The sequence below is a fragment of the Triticum dicoccoides genome, chromosome 5B, assembly GCF_002162155.2.
Source record: "Triticum dicoccoides isolate Atlit2015 ecotype Zavitan chromosome 5B, WEW_v2.0, whole genome shotgun sequence".
Lineage (NCBI taxonomy): Eukaryota > Viridiplantae > Streptophyta > Magnoliopsida > Poales > Poaceae > Triticum > Triticum dicoccoides.
In genome coordinates, this window is record NC_041389.1 from 69,629,822 (window position 1) to 69,646,887 (window position 17,066).

Here is a 17,066-nt window from a genome sequence, read left to right on the forward strand (position 1 = left end):
CAATGCCAGGCCGGGTTATCAAAACACCGAATCTTATCAAATCAAAATCAAGGCACCATGGCCTGAATTGAATCTTGACCATATATCGATATGGCACCAATATATAAATCATCAAAAATATTCAAAGGCAAAGGAAAAACAGAAAAATCAAGGCATTCAAAGGCTGCCAGGCCTCAACACAAGTGTTATTCAAGGGCTGCACAGCCACTGAGTTATTCCTTAATTCAAGCATGTAAGTCGGGCCTCACATGACCAAATCACCGTTTTAACTTTGACAAGTTCAGGGTCTTTAAAAGATTAATTGTCAAGCGTTTGGCGAGTCATTCCAGGATTACCTGGTCAGAGTGGCAAACTTATACAAGCAGGTTAACCCGGTTTGTTGGTGAATACACCTGGCGACCAAGCCTATTACGAGGGACAACAAAGCCTTTGTTTATTTAAGAAAAAAGCCCCCAAGTAATATTGTGATCCAGGCGTATAAGCCGGATCAATAGGGTAGACACAGCTATGCTCAATGAGCAAGAAGCCCCCAAGTTTTTGCAATCAAGGCATACAAGCCGGATCAAAAGGTCATAGCTATGCTCAATAAGCAGGAAGCCCCCAAGTGACCTTTATGAAGTAAATAAAGACTCAAATTCTCATAAATGAAACGACAGAGGCCCTGAATCATCAGGGATGCCGGCTTTATAATACTTATCATAATATATACATTGATAAAAATATGTACATCATAAGAGCCAGTGGCTCAGGTGTAATATGGCCAAAGATGAGCAATATTCCACGGCCGGTGAGTCTCCTCCTCCAACGTGCGTGTGTCCTTGTGGTCTCGAACATCGATAAGGTAGTAAGATCCATTGTTCAGATTCTTGCTGACCACAAACGGTCCTTCCCAAGGTGGGGATAGCTTGTGCATGTCAGTTTGATCTTGGATGAGCCGGAGCACCAAATCTCCTTCTTGAAAGGTCCTAGTCTTAACCCGGCGATTGTGATAACGATGCAGATCCTGCTGGTAAATCGCCAAACGAGCCGCCGCAAGGTCATGCTCCTCATCTAACAAGTCAATAGCATCCTGACGTGTTGTCTCATTATCAGCTTCAACATAAGCCGCCACACGAGGCGAATCGTGACGTATGTCACTAGGGAGAACCGCCTCAGCTGTGTAAACCATGAAGAAAGGCGTGTAACCCGTAGATCTATTGGGGTGATATTGATACTCCAAATTATTGAAGGCAGCTCCTCCTCCCAACAACCCGGTGTCCTCTGCAAAGGGACCATAAGCCGGCCTTGATACCTCTCAAGATTTCTTGATTAGCTCGTTCAGCTTGGCCATTAGACTGGGGGTGAGCCACCGACGACACATCAAGCCGGATATGCTCTTGTTGACAGAATTCTTTCATTGCTCCCTTAGACAGATTAGTACCATTATCAGTGATGACACTATGAGGATATCCAAAACGAAAGATCACTTTTTTGATGAATTGAACCGCCGTGGCTGCATCACATTTGCTGACCGGCTCAGCCTCAACCCACTTTGTAAACTTGTCAACTACTACCAAAAGGTGAGTCTTTTTATCTTTAGACCTTTTGAAAGGCCCAACCATATCTGGCCCCTAGATTGCAGATGGCCAAGTAATTGGAATCATCCTCAATTCTTGAGTCGGCACATGAGCTCGTCTTGAAAATTTCTTACAACCATCACACTTACTGACCAGATCTTATGCATCAGCATGAGCCGTCAGCCAATAAAACCCATGACGAAAAGCTTTAGCAACGAGAGTCTTAGAGCCGGCATGATGACCGCAATCTCCTTCATGAATCTCCCTTAAAATTTCGCGACCCTCCTCAGGGGAAACGCAGCGTTGAAACACTCCAGTAACACTACATCTATGGAGCTCACCCTTGACAATAGTCATCGACTTAGACCTCCGGGTTATTTTCCTGGCCAAGGTTTCATCTTCAGGTAACTCGCCCCGGGTCATATAAGCCAGAGATGGGACAGTCCAATCAGGGATAACATGGAGAGCCGCCACCAACTGTACCTCTGGGTCAGGAACTGCCAAGTCCTCCTCTGTAGGCAATTTTACTGATGGATTATGCAACACATCGAGGAAAATATTAGGGGGGCCGGCTTACGCTGAGACCCCAACCGGCTTAAGGCATCAACTGCTTCATTTTTCCTGTGATCAACATGCTCCACTTGATAACCCTTGAAGTGACCAGCAATGGTATCAACCTCTCGACAGTAAGCCGCCATGAGTGGATCCTTTGAATCCCAAGTCCCTGACACTTGCTGAGCCACCAAATCTGAGTCTCCAAAGCATCTTACTCAGCTTAGATTCATCTCTTTAGCCATCCGAAGACCATGGAGTAAGGCTTCATATTCAACTGCATTGTTTGTACAAGGGAAAATCAACCTTAAAACATAACAAAATTTATCACCTCGTGGGGAAGTCAATATAACTCTAGCCCCTGAGCCTTCCAATTGCTTGGATCCATCAAAATGAATAGTCCAATATGTATTGTCCGGCTTATCCTCAGGCATCTCTATCCAATCATTGATGAAGTCCACAAGTGCTTGAGATTTTATAACCGTTCGAGGCACATACTTCAAACCATGGGGCCCAAGCTCAATGGCCCACTTAGCTACCCGACATGTGGATTCTCTGTTTTGAATAATATCACCCAATGGAGCACAGCTGACCACTATGATGGGATGACCAAGGAAATATTACTTCAACTTGCAACTAGCCATGAACACGCCATAAACCAGCTTCTGCCAATTCGGGTATCTCTGTTTACACTCAATGAGCACCTCACTCACATAATAAATCGGCCTTTGAACCGGATTATCCTTACCGGGCTCCTTCCTTTCAACCACAACTGCCACACTAATAGCCCTGTTGTTTGCAGCCACATATAACAGCAAGGGCTCCTTTTCAATAGGAGCTGCAAGGACTGCCGGCTCAGCCAGTTGCTTCTTAAGTGCCTCAAAAGCCTCATTAGCAGCATCGCTCCAGACAAAGTCATTTTTCTTTTTCATCATCTGATACAAAGGGATGGCCTTCTCTCCCAGGCGACTTATAAATTGGCTCAAAGCCGCGATACGACCCGCCAAATGCTGGATGTCATTGATACACACCGGCTTAGCCAAAGAGGTGATAGCCTTGATCTTTTTCGGGTTAGCTTCAATGCCCCTCTCAGAAACCACGAAACCCAATAACTTGCCTGCTAGCATGCCAAAAACACACTTGGTCGGGTTAAGCGTCATCTTGTAGACCCAGAGATTGTCAAAGGTCTCTCTCAGATCCTCAATCAATGTCTCCTTCCTGGATTTCACAACAATATCATCCACATAAGCATGAACATTGCGCCCAATCTGGCCATGGAGGCAATTCTGAACACACTGTTGGTAAGTCGCATGGGCGCTCTTGAGCCCAAAAGGCATAGACACATAGTAGAAGGCTCCAAAGGGAGTGATGAAAGTTGTCTTCTCCTGGTCCTTAACTGCCATTTTGATCTGATGATAACCAGAGTAAGCATCCAAAAAACTCAAACGCTCACAACCCGCCGTAGCATCAATAATCTGATCAATAAGTGGGAGAGCAAAAGGATCAGCCGGACAGGCCTTGTTAAGGTCTATATAATCCACACACATACACCAACTGCCATTTTTCTTAAGTACTAGCACTGGGTTAGCCAACCACTCAGGATGAAAAACTTCAACGATGAACCCCGCCGCCAGGAGCCGGGACACCTCTACATCAATGGCCTTGCGCCTCTCCTTGTTAAACCAACGGAGAAACTGCTTGACCGTCTTAAACTTGGGATCCACATTAAGAGTGTGCTCAGCGAATTCCCTCGGTACACCTGGCATGTCAGAAGGTTTCCATGCAAAAATGTCCCGGTTCTCATGGATGAACTCGATGAGCGCGCTTTCCTATTTCGGATCCATATTAGCACTGATGTTGAACTGCTTTGATGAATCGCCAGGAACAAAATCAACCATCTTAGTATCATCTGTCGACTTAAACTTCATTAAGGGCTCATTTTCTATGGTTGGCTTCTTCAAAGGCGTCATATCCGTCGGGTCAACATTGTCCTTATAAAACTTCAACTCCTCAGTGGCACAAATCGACTCAGCATAAGCGGCATCACTCTCTTCACAATCCAGAGCGATTCTTCTATTACCATGCACCGTGATAGTGCCCTTATGACTCGGCATCTTGAGCTGCAAAATAAACATAACATGGCCATGCCATAAACTTAGCGTAAGCCGGCCATCCAAACGAAGCATGGTACGGGCTCTTGATTTTCACCACCTCAAAGGTTAACTTCTCAGCTCTGGAATCATTGTCATCTCCAAAGGCCACCTCCAGTGTTATCTTTCCCACTGGATAGGCCGACTTACCAGGCACCACCCCATGGAAAATAGCCGAACACAATTTAAGATCCTTATCGGTCAAATTCATACGACAAAAAGTCTCATAGTAAAGGATATTAATACTGCTGCCTCCATCCATGAGCACCTTCGTGAGCGTATATCCTCCTACCTGTGGAGCAACCACCAATGCCAACTGGCTTGGATTGTCGACCCGGGGCGAGCGATCCTCTCGGCTCCATACAATAGGCTGCTCAGACCACCTTAAATAACGAGGCACTGCCGGCTCAACAGAGTTCACCGCCCGCTTATGGATTTTCTAATCTTGCTTGCACAAACTTGTGGTAAACACATGATACTGACCACCATTCAGCTGCTTTGGATTACTCTGATAACCATACTACTGTTGTTGATTCCCTTGGCCAGATTGCTGATTATAACCACCATTATGCCCTTGGCCTTGAAAGCCAGAGCTTGAGCCGCCACCTCCAAAGCCAGGCCCATGAGAACCAGAACCTGAGCCGCCGTTTGGGCCATGATTGTTCTGAAAAAAGTTAGAATTTCTATACTCCCTCATGATGAAGCAATCCTTCCATAGATGACTAGTCGGCTTCTCCTGGGTTCCATGCTTCGGACAAGGCTGATTCATCATAGCTTAGAGGTTGAACTTTGGCCCTCTAAACCAGGGCGCCTGAGCTTTCCCCTTACGACGTTGGTTGTTATTCTGCGAACTGGTGTTAGCCACAAAATCTAAACCGTCGTCTGCCTTACGTTTACCATTACCGCCTTGACCCGCCGTGTTATGTTGTCCTTTTGTATTGCCACCCTTCTTCCCCTTCCCAGTCTTTACATCATCAGACTCAGGATCTTAAGTGCTATTAGAGTCAGCACACTTGACGAGAACCACCATGAGCTCCCCCATATCATTGCAATTACGCTTAAGCTATCCCAATTTCTGTTTAAGGGGAAGGAAGCAACAATTCTTCTCTAACATAAGGACTGCTGAACCGGCATTGATGTTGTCCGATGAGTGTATAACAACTGAAATCTGGCGCACCCAATTGGTCGTTGACTCACCTTCACCTTGAACACAAGAATCCAAATCTAGAATCGACAAAGGCTGCTAGCATGTGTCTTTAAAATTTTGAATAAAACACATCTTCAATTCTGCCCATGATCCAATGGAATTAGCGGGCAGGCTTTTCAACCAGGTACAAGCTGGCCCATCCAACATCATGGTGAAATACTTAGCACATGCAGCATCACCGACATCCAGCATCTCCATAGCTATCTCATAACTCTCAATCCAAGCCTCTGGGGGCTGATCTTCCGTGTAGTTAGGCACCTTACGAGGTCCCTTGAAATCCTTAGGCAAGCGCTCATTGCGTAGAGCCGGCACTAAACATGGCACAACCAAGGTTCTTGAGGTTACTCCTGCCTCCATGGATGTTGAGGGATAAACCGAAGATTGTTGTTGAGCCGCCAACTGAGCCGCCAGCTCTACCTCACGCCGTACCCTGCCCTATTTTACCAGAGCCTGAGCATCATTACCAGTGCGAGGCTGATTGCAGTGTCTTTCACTGCTTGACACGGCCGGTTCATCAATATGCCTGCTATAACTCCTGCTCGGATGTGGTGTTGAGTGGATACGATCACGACTGTATGAATAAGCTGCCTGTTGGGCCACAGCCGTCTGATGAAGTTCTCCAGCTCGCCGTATTTCCATTGCCGCTGGCAACTCATCCTGAGCCGGGAGAGCCACTAACCTAGTAGCCGCAGCTATCATGTTATCCAAGGGGTTAGAAAAATGCCCCGGAGGCATCGGAACATGTTGAGGAGGGGTCAAGTTCAAACCTGGGGGGTCTGTAGCACGTGGCTGAACCGGTTCTCCAGCCGTCGGCGCCTCAACGGCCCGAACCACAACGGGCGGGTTAATGGTTCCTGCCCCATGCGTGTTGAAAAGGTTCCTCGCATCGTAAGTCGGGGGCAGGCTGCTCACATGCCTTCTGTTGAAGAAAGCGTTTGACGCATCCCGGTCCAGGCTTAAGCGGAAGCTCTCTGCCTGAAGCCGTTCTGCCTCCCTCTACAAGGCAGCTCACTCTGTTGCCATCCGGGTGCTCTCCGCATTTAACTCCTCCTTGGCTTGTGTTATCTCATCACGCAGTTTTGCAACCTCCGCGTTATGTTGAGTTTGATTCGCCGGGTTAACCTCCACCATTAACAACATGGTCAAAGCATCCAACAGATCGGACAAGACCTGACCCGGCGGGTGCACAGGGCCTCCTACCCCGGGAGCCGTCGCCGTTGCTGGCCCACAGATCATTGCTGATGCAGTTGTTGAATCCTGCACTGGCTGTGTACCAGCCATGAAGATCGTGACCCGGTGTGGTGGATCGTAGGGGTCCAGAATACTGTCACCATCGGAACAGCCCTCAAGCCCGCCATCCTGAAACTGATAGATGGAGTTGATCTCACCAATAGAGGACTCGTCGCCTGAATAGACAACCGTCTCACCACCAGATTCAGATCCTTCTTCCGCTCCATGAACAAAACCAACAAACACATGCTTCGGGGCAGCCTTAACCTTGGCGGGTCACGCGCGCCGAGCCGACTCGACGATGTTGGTGCAGATGTATGGCTCAGCTTCCGATTCACCAATCTTGCCAATGAAGATGTGGATTCCGCCAAAGAGGACCCGGTACCCGTACTCGATTGAGCCGGCCTCAGGGCCCCAGCCCTCATCGTCGATGTAGAGCTTGCCGCGATGACTCTTGGTCATCCGACCCATAACCCCTTGAGCCCTACGAATTTGCCCTTCAAGAACTCGAAACCACCGTGCGCTGGCCCCACGGTTGGCGCCAACTGTTGTGGAATCGTCACGGCAGATGTCCTAGTGTAACGACTTAGTCGTGGAGCCATCGCAACATAGTTAGCTTGAAGGCGTTAAAACGAGACAAGGGACACAGAGAGTTTATACTAGTCCGGCCCCTTGCGGTGAAGGTAAAGGCCTAATCCAGTTTAGGGTTGTATTGCTTGGGCGTCGATTACCAGGGAGCGAATACGCTTGACCTAGCTTTCGATCTCTTCTTTCTTGCCTTAAACCGCCGCCGGGTCACCCCTTTATATACATAGGCTGATGCCCGGCGGCCTACAGAGTCCCGGCCGGCTCATACACAACATGTCCGGCTCGGTGACAGAATCTATACTTCCCTTAACATACAAGTTAACATATGGCGGTTTACACTCATTAGGCCTTAAGTCGCCTTTGTATCTTGGGCCTTCATTGAGCCTGCTTCATGAACCGCCATCTTCATAGGCCTTGTCATTATGAACAGCCAGTGGCCTGACCTGGCCCCTCCTGGGCGGGTCATACCCAATAGTTATATCCCCAACAGTTCCCATTGTCTTTCGCGCCACCTCCATTCCCACACTGCCGTCTTCACCTGCACCACCGGAAGAGCAGCATCATCACCGATTCCTTGGATGAAGCTGAGGCCTAATCGGCGCCACCAAAGAGGTTCTACACTAATCACCGCATTTTCTTCTTGATTCGATCTCACAGTGCTGTCGATGCTTGGTCCCTAGCCGACATGGTGCGGCTCCATCCACGGTGGCGTCGCCGGCCACTTCCTCCACGGTGGTGCTCCCTCGGCGGCGACATCCACATCAGTAGGAGTTGCTGCTGCTTTGGCTCTCGCTCGCGCTGCTGCTTTGCTCTTGCTCTCGGTCCCTGTGAGGACCGGATTTTTGGGGTATTAATTTTCCAAAAGTGGCCCTTGTGCTCACCAGCCCCAGGATTACTGTTAACTGATGAGGCACCAACTTGATACAGAAACTCCAAGCCAAATACAAGATATGTGGTACAAGACCATTCTGGCCTACGAGTACAACAAATGGCTTCTAGTGGTTGACGGCGGAAGCGGTTTGTGGATCATCAGCATCTATGGGGCTCCATTTCCCACAGGAACAGCTGATCAGGATAACTCCTATCTTCGCGAGGCTGCTATCTCCATTCGCATGGGTTCCGGGGCTGTCCTCGCAACGCTTCTCTCCACGCAAGAAATCTGGCCAAGACAATAGCCAGGGACAAGCCAGTGAGTACTTTGAATGTACTCGCAAACATTATGAACATAGGTATAATATAATGGATGATAGTCAAGCTCTGAAACATCCCATGATCACTAAGATAGTCACGGTATAAAATTCATTATGCGCGTATGCGGGTTATGTAAAACATGAGTAAGCAATCAGAGAATAGAAGTAGAATGCGTCGATCGGGTGTCTGAAGCGACACCTCGAAGGGATAATAATATAAAGCATGCCTCAGTCGGGCGTCTGAGCGACACCACATAAAGGGCTTATATATAAAAGATATAACAGGCATGCCGCAGTCGGGCGTCTAAGCGACACCACATAAAGCGCTTATATATAAAAGATATAATAGGCATGCCACAGTCGGGCGTCTGAGCGACACCACATAAAGGGCTTATAAGTAATTGAAATAATAAGCATGCCACAGTCGGGCGTCTGAGCGACACCACATAAAGGGCTTAAAATAAAAATAATCACAGTGAATATCTAGGAGGTAGGACCGTCCCGGGGATACTCCTTAAATAATACAAATGGTTAGTCCACAATAATAATAATCATAATCATATGTCACAGGTCATAATCAATGTTCTGGTTTAGTAGTTTTTCCTCCGAAGACCGACACTAAGACCGACACTTGACCCATCCCAGACTATAGTCCTTAACCATGGACACAGCTATTCGATTAGGTATAATACCTCTGCAGAGGGTGTACTCTTTACCCACTAGCAACGGATTCCTTTAGTCCATCAGGACTAACTCCGTCTACGGTCTTTCATTTGAAAACACACCTGACCGCACACACCAGCCTAACTCACCGGTGTCTGGAATCACCCTTGACACCCGTTAAGAAAACTCTAAGTGGGGAGGCTACAACCTCGACTAGCATGGGATCACAAAATTTATACCGCGCGCAAACTAGGGGAGCTACCCCTTTGGCTACAACCGAAACACCCATGCCCCCGGACCAGGTGGCATGCCTACCGGATGCAGCCGGTATCTTCCACCATGGCCTCTCTGTATGGTGTGTGCTAGGAAAGGGGTTGACAACATACTGAACCGTACCCTACCTATGGCAGGGACAAGTGGTAGTACAAAACAAGTATGGGGGTTACTGGAACAAGACTCGATCTATGGCCGACTCAGGAGGATTAAGCATCACCTGCATGATTAGCATAACAAATATATTCCACACCAACAGGCTCACCACCCATCATGCCCCATCATGCCCTCACTGATCTCTTGCGTCACCGCGAGGTACCATTTTCACGATCATACTTTATCCACGACAAAGCTTCTCGCCGAAGTTTTCCCGGACCAGCTCAGGCTTACGTGGCATGAGGCAGTAACCACTTCACATGTATATCACATGATCACAGCAAATCAACTTCTCATCAAGTGCATTCATGCATGACTTGTCATCATATGCAAAACTCATTATTTCAAGTAACATAAACATAGCTTACTACTCCTAGCAAGCACTAGTTAAAATATCATATCTGGTGTTCAAGATGCTTGCCTTCAAGGTGTGGAGAGGTGAGGTGCACTCCAATACTTTTTGAAAGCTTTCTTCTCTCTCTTTTTCCTATTTGAAAAATATTCAATTAACACATACTAAAAAAAGTACAAAAATTAGTCCTAATTATTTTTGAAATAGAACTTAAAATAAACTAGGTGAAATTTTAGAGAGGTAGGAAAAAGAATCAATTTATTTGGAGTTTTATTTAAAAAGATATAGCCAGTCAAAGTTTCAGTCAAACTCTTTTTTTAAAATAAAATAGAAAAAGAAAATGTTTCAAATGAGAATACGCTTTCGGGCAGAGGAGACGTACTTTGGTCGTTTGCGCTTTCACTTAAAACACGCGGGCCGGCTCGGGGTCACTGGCAGTGGGTCTAGGGGGCCCACTGGTCAGGTATGACCAGTCGCCGCGCCCCTTCTCCCTCCTCTGTCCAAGCGGGGCGGGGCTCCGGCGATCGTCACCGACGAACGGAGGCTCCACACGGGGATCCAAGGGCAGGGATGGATCCGCCAGACCGGGGCAGTCCTCCCGGTGGTTGTTGGGTCGTCGGGGTGGAGGGAGTTGCCGACGGCGAGCTCCGCGGTGGAGGAGGCTTCGGGTGGGTTTGGGGTTTTGGGCTACGGTGGTTCCCGGCCGTGTTTGAGAGGCTGGGCGGCTCCGCAAGACCTAGGGGAAGAGGATGGAAGCACGGGAGGGGTTTGGGGGCCTCGATCTTGGCCAAATTTCACCGGAGCTTGGCGGCGGCCGAACCTGTCGGAGGTGAGGAAGACGACCTCCTCCCATCGTTCTCTGGCTATGGGGGGCTCTAGAGAGGTGGTAAGAGGTTGCTTGAGGGCTTGGACGAGCTCAGGGGCTCATCTTATAGGCGATCGAGGTTGGTTCCGCGGCCGCTGTGGATTGGGACACCGGCGAACCGCCGTTCTGTAGCTAGGGCGACGTGGCGGCGACGTGTGCTAGAGGACTAGCTTGTGGATGAGCTTGAGCTGCTCCAGGGGGCAGCTGGCAAGCACTAGATGTCCGGGCGGCGCCGTCCATGGCAGGGGCCTGCTGCGGCTGGCCACTAGCTATCGTGGCCGACCTGACGGCGGCACTGTAGGGCCCCAGGGGCTGGCTTGGTGGGCTCCGACGTGTGGGCGAGGGCGGGCGTGGCTCTGCAAGTGAGCAAGGGCCAGGGGCACGACGCGGCGGCTCGGGCGCACGCACGTGCAAAACGCACGCTCTGGGCGCGCCCAGCGCACGCACGCCAGGTGCTCGATGCAATGACAGGGCATGCTAGAGGTCTTGGGTGAGGTTGGGATTTAACAGATCTAGGTTAGAGTCATCTAGGGGCTTAGTGGACATGTTAGTTTGTCCAGAGGTGCAAGGTCACAGTGCAAAGAAAAAAATCATGTCAAAACTGTCCATGCACTCAAGGTGTTTGACAGAATGCCAATGGCATCTAGGCAACTCTTGGGGTGGCCAAAATCTCCAGATCATAGTCTCTTTGGATGAATAAGAGGGTGGTAAAGTTAGTTTGGCAAAACTAGAAACTTTTTAGTGCAAGATTTTAAGAAAACCAATTCTTGACAGAAAGTTAAGGGCATCATTTCATGGACCAAAAATCTTCCAATGGGTCCAATCTCCTGGACTTTAGGGTTTTGTAGGACGGGTTATAAGCAGGAGAAAGCTCAAGGGCACTAGAGCAAAATAAATTAGGGTTGCAGTAGAAAAAGCCAAACTGGACCAGAAAGCAAATGGGGATGATTTGCTCAGTTTTTACAAAGAACACCAGTGGGTTATTGTTTAAAGTTGAATTATATGCATCTACTGACTTCTCAATTTTTTGGTGGGAATTTTAATGAAGTATTTAAATAGGTTGTAGTGCAAAATTGCCAACTGGGCCAGATTTGAAAACTTGGGGTAGAGCTCAAAATATCCAATGAATGAAATATATTTTTGCATAAAAGTGATTTTAAAACACCACATGACATCCCCAAATTTTGGTTGGAATTTTAGGTAAATTTATCAAAGGATTGTAGTGCAAATAGAGCTCCAAAAGAAAACTCACTTTAAGGAATAAAGCTCAGAGAGAAATAATTATGCAATTAAATCCATTGATAATAGAAATGTTTTTCTTGAGGGGAAAAACAAGTCCAATAATACATTTAGAAAGTTTTCACTTGGGGTAAAAACTCCATAAAAATCAAAGAAAGGAGTGGTTCTGAAATCAAAGAAAAAACAGAAAATGAAAAATTTAATTTCCTGGCAAGATTTTAATAGACAAATCATGTTTAAAATTTTGGGGTGTCACAGTCCCCTGCCTGGTCTACTCTTTCTCTTGCTCGCGCTGCTGCTCTCGCTCTTGCTCTTGCTTGCGCTGCTGCTCTACTCTTGCGCGCGTTGCTGCTGCACGAGCAGCAGATCCTGCTCTCCCTCGCGCCCCTGCAGCTGCTACCTGAGATGCTGCTACACGACCAGCTACCTCGGCTCTCGCACGCGCTGCTTCTTCGGGTGCTGCTACTGCTGCTGCTACTTCTTTTCTGCTACTAGTGTGTTCTGTTTCGATAGTAAAATTCAGTTTTGACAGCAAAATTCAGTTTCGATAGTTAAATTCAGTTTTGATAGTTAAATTCAGTTTTGACAGTTTTGATAGTTAAATTCAGCTACTTCTACTACTTTGGACCCACTAGTAGGGCAGTGACTAGTAGGGCAGTGGCTACTAGAATTTGTAGATGGGTCCAAAGTAGTAGAAGTAGCACAAAAACATTTTTTTTGAGTGTAGGATTTTCCCTACTCAAGCCTGCCTACTAGAATTACCAGTGCTTGAAAGGAAAAGTGAAGGAAAAACATAGGAATTGGAAAGTTTCCTATGGTACTACTATTCATGCATTTGGTTCAAAGGAATGGAGCAAAGGACAGCTATAGGATTTGTTCCTTTAGTGTCTCCTTGAAAGAAAAACCGTAGGAATTTTAATATCCACGTGTCCTCCTTTTCAAATTCCTACTCATGAAGCACAAGACTAAGAGATAGTAGCATAATAGCATTATAACCGTACATTTTCTTGTGGTTTGACTTAATCTCACCATGCTTCTTTGCATCATGTGATCTTCCAATTCTTGTGAACCAAACACCCAGATTGGCAGAAATCATGTGTTTTTAAATTCTCTGTTTTGCACGTGCATTCCTATCATGTTCTTGTGTATCTCCTATCCCTGCATTGTTAGAATCCTCAAATTCAAACAAGCCCTTACACAATTACTTTTGTTACAGATATGTGTCAAAGAAAACCTTTTGTGGTTTGTCCCGCTCCTGCTACGCTGTGTTCCACCCCAGCTCAGCTGCTCCAACGATGGAAGGGTTCACCACAGCAGGGATCCACCCTCCAGACTATCTTTTGCCGCCTCAGATCTTCTTCCCCGCCGCCGACAGCCACGACAACTGCATTATCATCATCAACTGAGCAGATGACCTTAAGGACTACACGGGTCCGCAAGAGAGGTCGCGGTCTTTTGTGTCTGCTTACGTTATGCATCGCTTAATATTATGACATGCTACATTATCGTCATGTTCACCTATTAGACTCCGATTCAGGTCCAAACTAATGCTCAAACTTGAGTTTTTAAATGGTTGTGGGGTACATATTGGGGCAATAATCAATACTATATGTCTACTATCTGGTTAATCTCGGGTGTCTACTATGAGTTTCATGTTGGGTGGAAGAAAACATTAAAGGAGCCATTATCTGTATTTTTTAACTAAAGCTATTATCTGCCTGCTATCATTGGTTTTGGGTCTATCAACAGTTTGCTACCATCACTCTGGATTTGTGCATGCACTCCTTACATAATATCACTATGTTTTATTCCTATGCATGTTAGTTATTGTACACAATGGAACTGAACATCTAGAGCAAAAGAGACGAGCCTTGCATGGCAATTAAATTTCATGCAGACGTCGCTCCATGGTGGGCGCAAAGGCAGCCCCCCTCCACCCATTTCGGATTGTAATCAAGAGGAAGATAACTATTCTGAGGGGGATTTAGAAGGAGAAGACCACTCCTATTTACCCCCTGAGGTCTTCGCTCTAACTTGGCATGCTGATGGTGGTAATATCATGCATATGCTGCCTTGCATTGCTTACTTTTTACACCAAATATGTCATCTGCTTAGTTTAGACATGCTTTGTGTGAATGACATATGTTTAGTTTCTTTATCGTATATGTGAATCATGCAATGCCATCTTCTTTAGCCAGGCATCATATATGTGAATTTTGCAATGCCACCCTGGTTAGCTAGTCATCTTATATGTGAATTATATTATGCCATCATTTTCTTATTACGTATTAAATTTGTCAACAATTTTAGTACATCCAATTACTCTTCCTGTGCATCATTCATTCGACACGGTCATGGAAAAATCTGTAGTGGAAACAAGGTCTTCAGAGCATACAATGCTATCTGACGAAGTGCATGTCTTGATGGTTACGGATAGCTCCTCAGAGGAGGACTCAGAGACAGATGACCAGTCCTATCCCCCCCCCTCCCGAGGTGCATGCTCTAACTTGGCAGGGTTATATTGCTCATATCGTGCATATGGTGTCTTGCATTGGCATGTCATTTGCTTAGTTTAGACATGCTTTGTGTGAATGCCACATGTTTAGTGTCTAATTACCATGTGTGTGAATTTTGCAATCACATCTTGTTGCAAGACATTATATATGTGAATTATGCAATGTTATCTTGTTGCAAGGCATTATGTATCTGAATTATGCAATGCCATGTTGTTTAGCCAAGCGTCATATATGTGAATTATATCATGTCATCCTTTTTTCGTAGTACTCATTGCATTTGTCGACAATGTTTGTATATTCAACTACTCTTCCTGTGCATCAGCCATTTGAATTGGTGATGGAGAAATCTGGAGTGAAAACAAGGTCTTCAGAGCAGACATTGCTACCTGCTGAAGCAGATATCTTGTTGGTTACATATAGCTCCTTAGAGGAGGATTTAGAGGCAGATGACCAGTCCTATTATCCCCCTGAGGTGTATGCTCAAACTTGGTAGGGTTATATTACTCATATCGTGCATATGTTGTCTTGCAATGCTTAGTTTTTACATCATATACACAATATTGAATTCCATATCCTTAGTCGACACATCATATGTGCAATTGCCCTCTACTCACTTGCTTAGTATATAAATCATATATTTGAGTTATATCATGCCATGATGTTTACATAGACAACATGTATATGAATTATGGCATGCCAACCCATTTTCTAAAGACATAATATAGTTATATCATCTCATCCTGTTTATATAGTCATCATATTTTGAATTATGTCATTCTATCCATGAATTATATCATGCCATCATGTTTCCATCGACGGCATGTTTGTGAATTATGGCATGCCAACCACTTTAATAGACACATCGTATAATTATATCATGTCAGCATGTTTACATAGTCATCATATTTTGCAGTATGTCATTCTATCATGTTTAGTTAGCCATCATACATGTGAAATTGTGTCATGCTATCCTGTTTAATTAGCCATCATATATGTGAAATTATGTCATGCTATTTTGTTTGGTTAGACAACATAAATGTGAACTATTTCATGCCATGTTTTCTTCCGTACTATCCATTGCACCTGTCTATCTTACAATGTATGTACATTCAATTACTTTTCTTGTTTATTAGCCATTTGAATTGGAGGGGGGATGGCAGTATCTGTGGGAGTAAAAACACGGCCTTTAGAACAGATCATGCTACCTGTTGATGCAGATAGAAACACGGTTGTACTTGCCCAAAAACTAGCCCCACCACACATAACCCAGACTCACATAGATCGTACCCCTACCCAGTTGGACAGAGAACCAGCTACACCCCTTCTAACCCCAACCCCAGCAGATAGTAACCCAGTTCCAGTTGACACAGCACCGTCTCCACCATAGAGCACCCAAACATGAGCAGTTAGTAAGGCAACTGCAGTGCCCAAAGCACGAGGACCATAATACGTCCATTTTGCATCATGTTTTCCTACTGTTATTTACAATGTTTTTATCCATAATAATGCTTTTTGGAGTAATTCTAATGCCTTTTCTCTCATAATTTGCAAGGTACACAAAAAGAGGGAGAATTCTGGCAGCTGGAAATTTGGACCTGGAAAAGCTATGCCAGGCCACCTATTCTGCACAACTCCAAATAAGCTGAAACTTCACGAGGAATTTTTACATAATATTTAAGAATTATTGGAGCAAATAACTACCAAAGGGGGCCCACCAGGTGGGCACAACCCAACTGGGCGCGCCAAGGAGCCCAGACGCGCCCTAGTGGGTTGTGCTCACCCAGGCCCACCTCTGGTGCCCATCTTCTGGTATATAAGTCATTTTGACCTAGAGAAAATAAGAAGAGGACTTTCGGGATGGAGTGCCGCCGCCTCGAGGCGGAACTTGGGCAGGAGCACTTTTGCCCTCCGGCAGAGCGATTTTGCCGGGGGAACTTCCCTCCCGGAGGGGGAAATCATCGTCATCATCATCACCAACAACTCTCCCATCTTGGGGAGAGTTTCTCCATCAAAACAGCACCAACTCCTCTCAAACCCTAGTTCATCTCTTGTGTTCAATCTTGTTACCGGAACTATAGATTGGTGCTTGTGGGTGAGTAGTAGTGTTGATTACATCTTGTAGTTGATCACTAGATGGTTTATTTGGTGGAAGATTATATGTTCAGATCCATTATACTATTTAATAGCCCTCTCATCTTGAGCATGTTATCACTTGTGAGTAGTTACTTCTGTTCTTGAGGTCGCGGAGAAATCATGTTGCAAGTAATCATGTGAACTTGATATGTGTTCGATATTTTGATAGTATGTATGTTGTGATTCCCTTAGTGGTGTCATGTGAACATCGACTACATGACACTTCACCATATTTGGGACTAAGGGAATGCATTATGGGGTAGTAATTAGATGATGGGTTGCTAGAGTGACGGAAGCTTAAACCCTAGTTTATGCGCTATTCCGTAAGGGAATGATTGGATCCAAAAGTTTAATGCTATGGTTAGAATTTATTCTTAATACTTTTCTCGTAGTTGC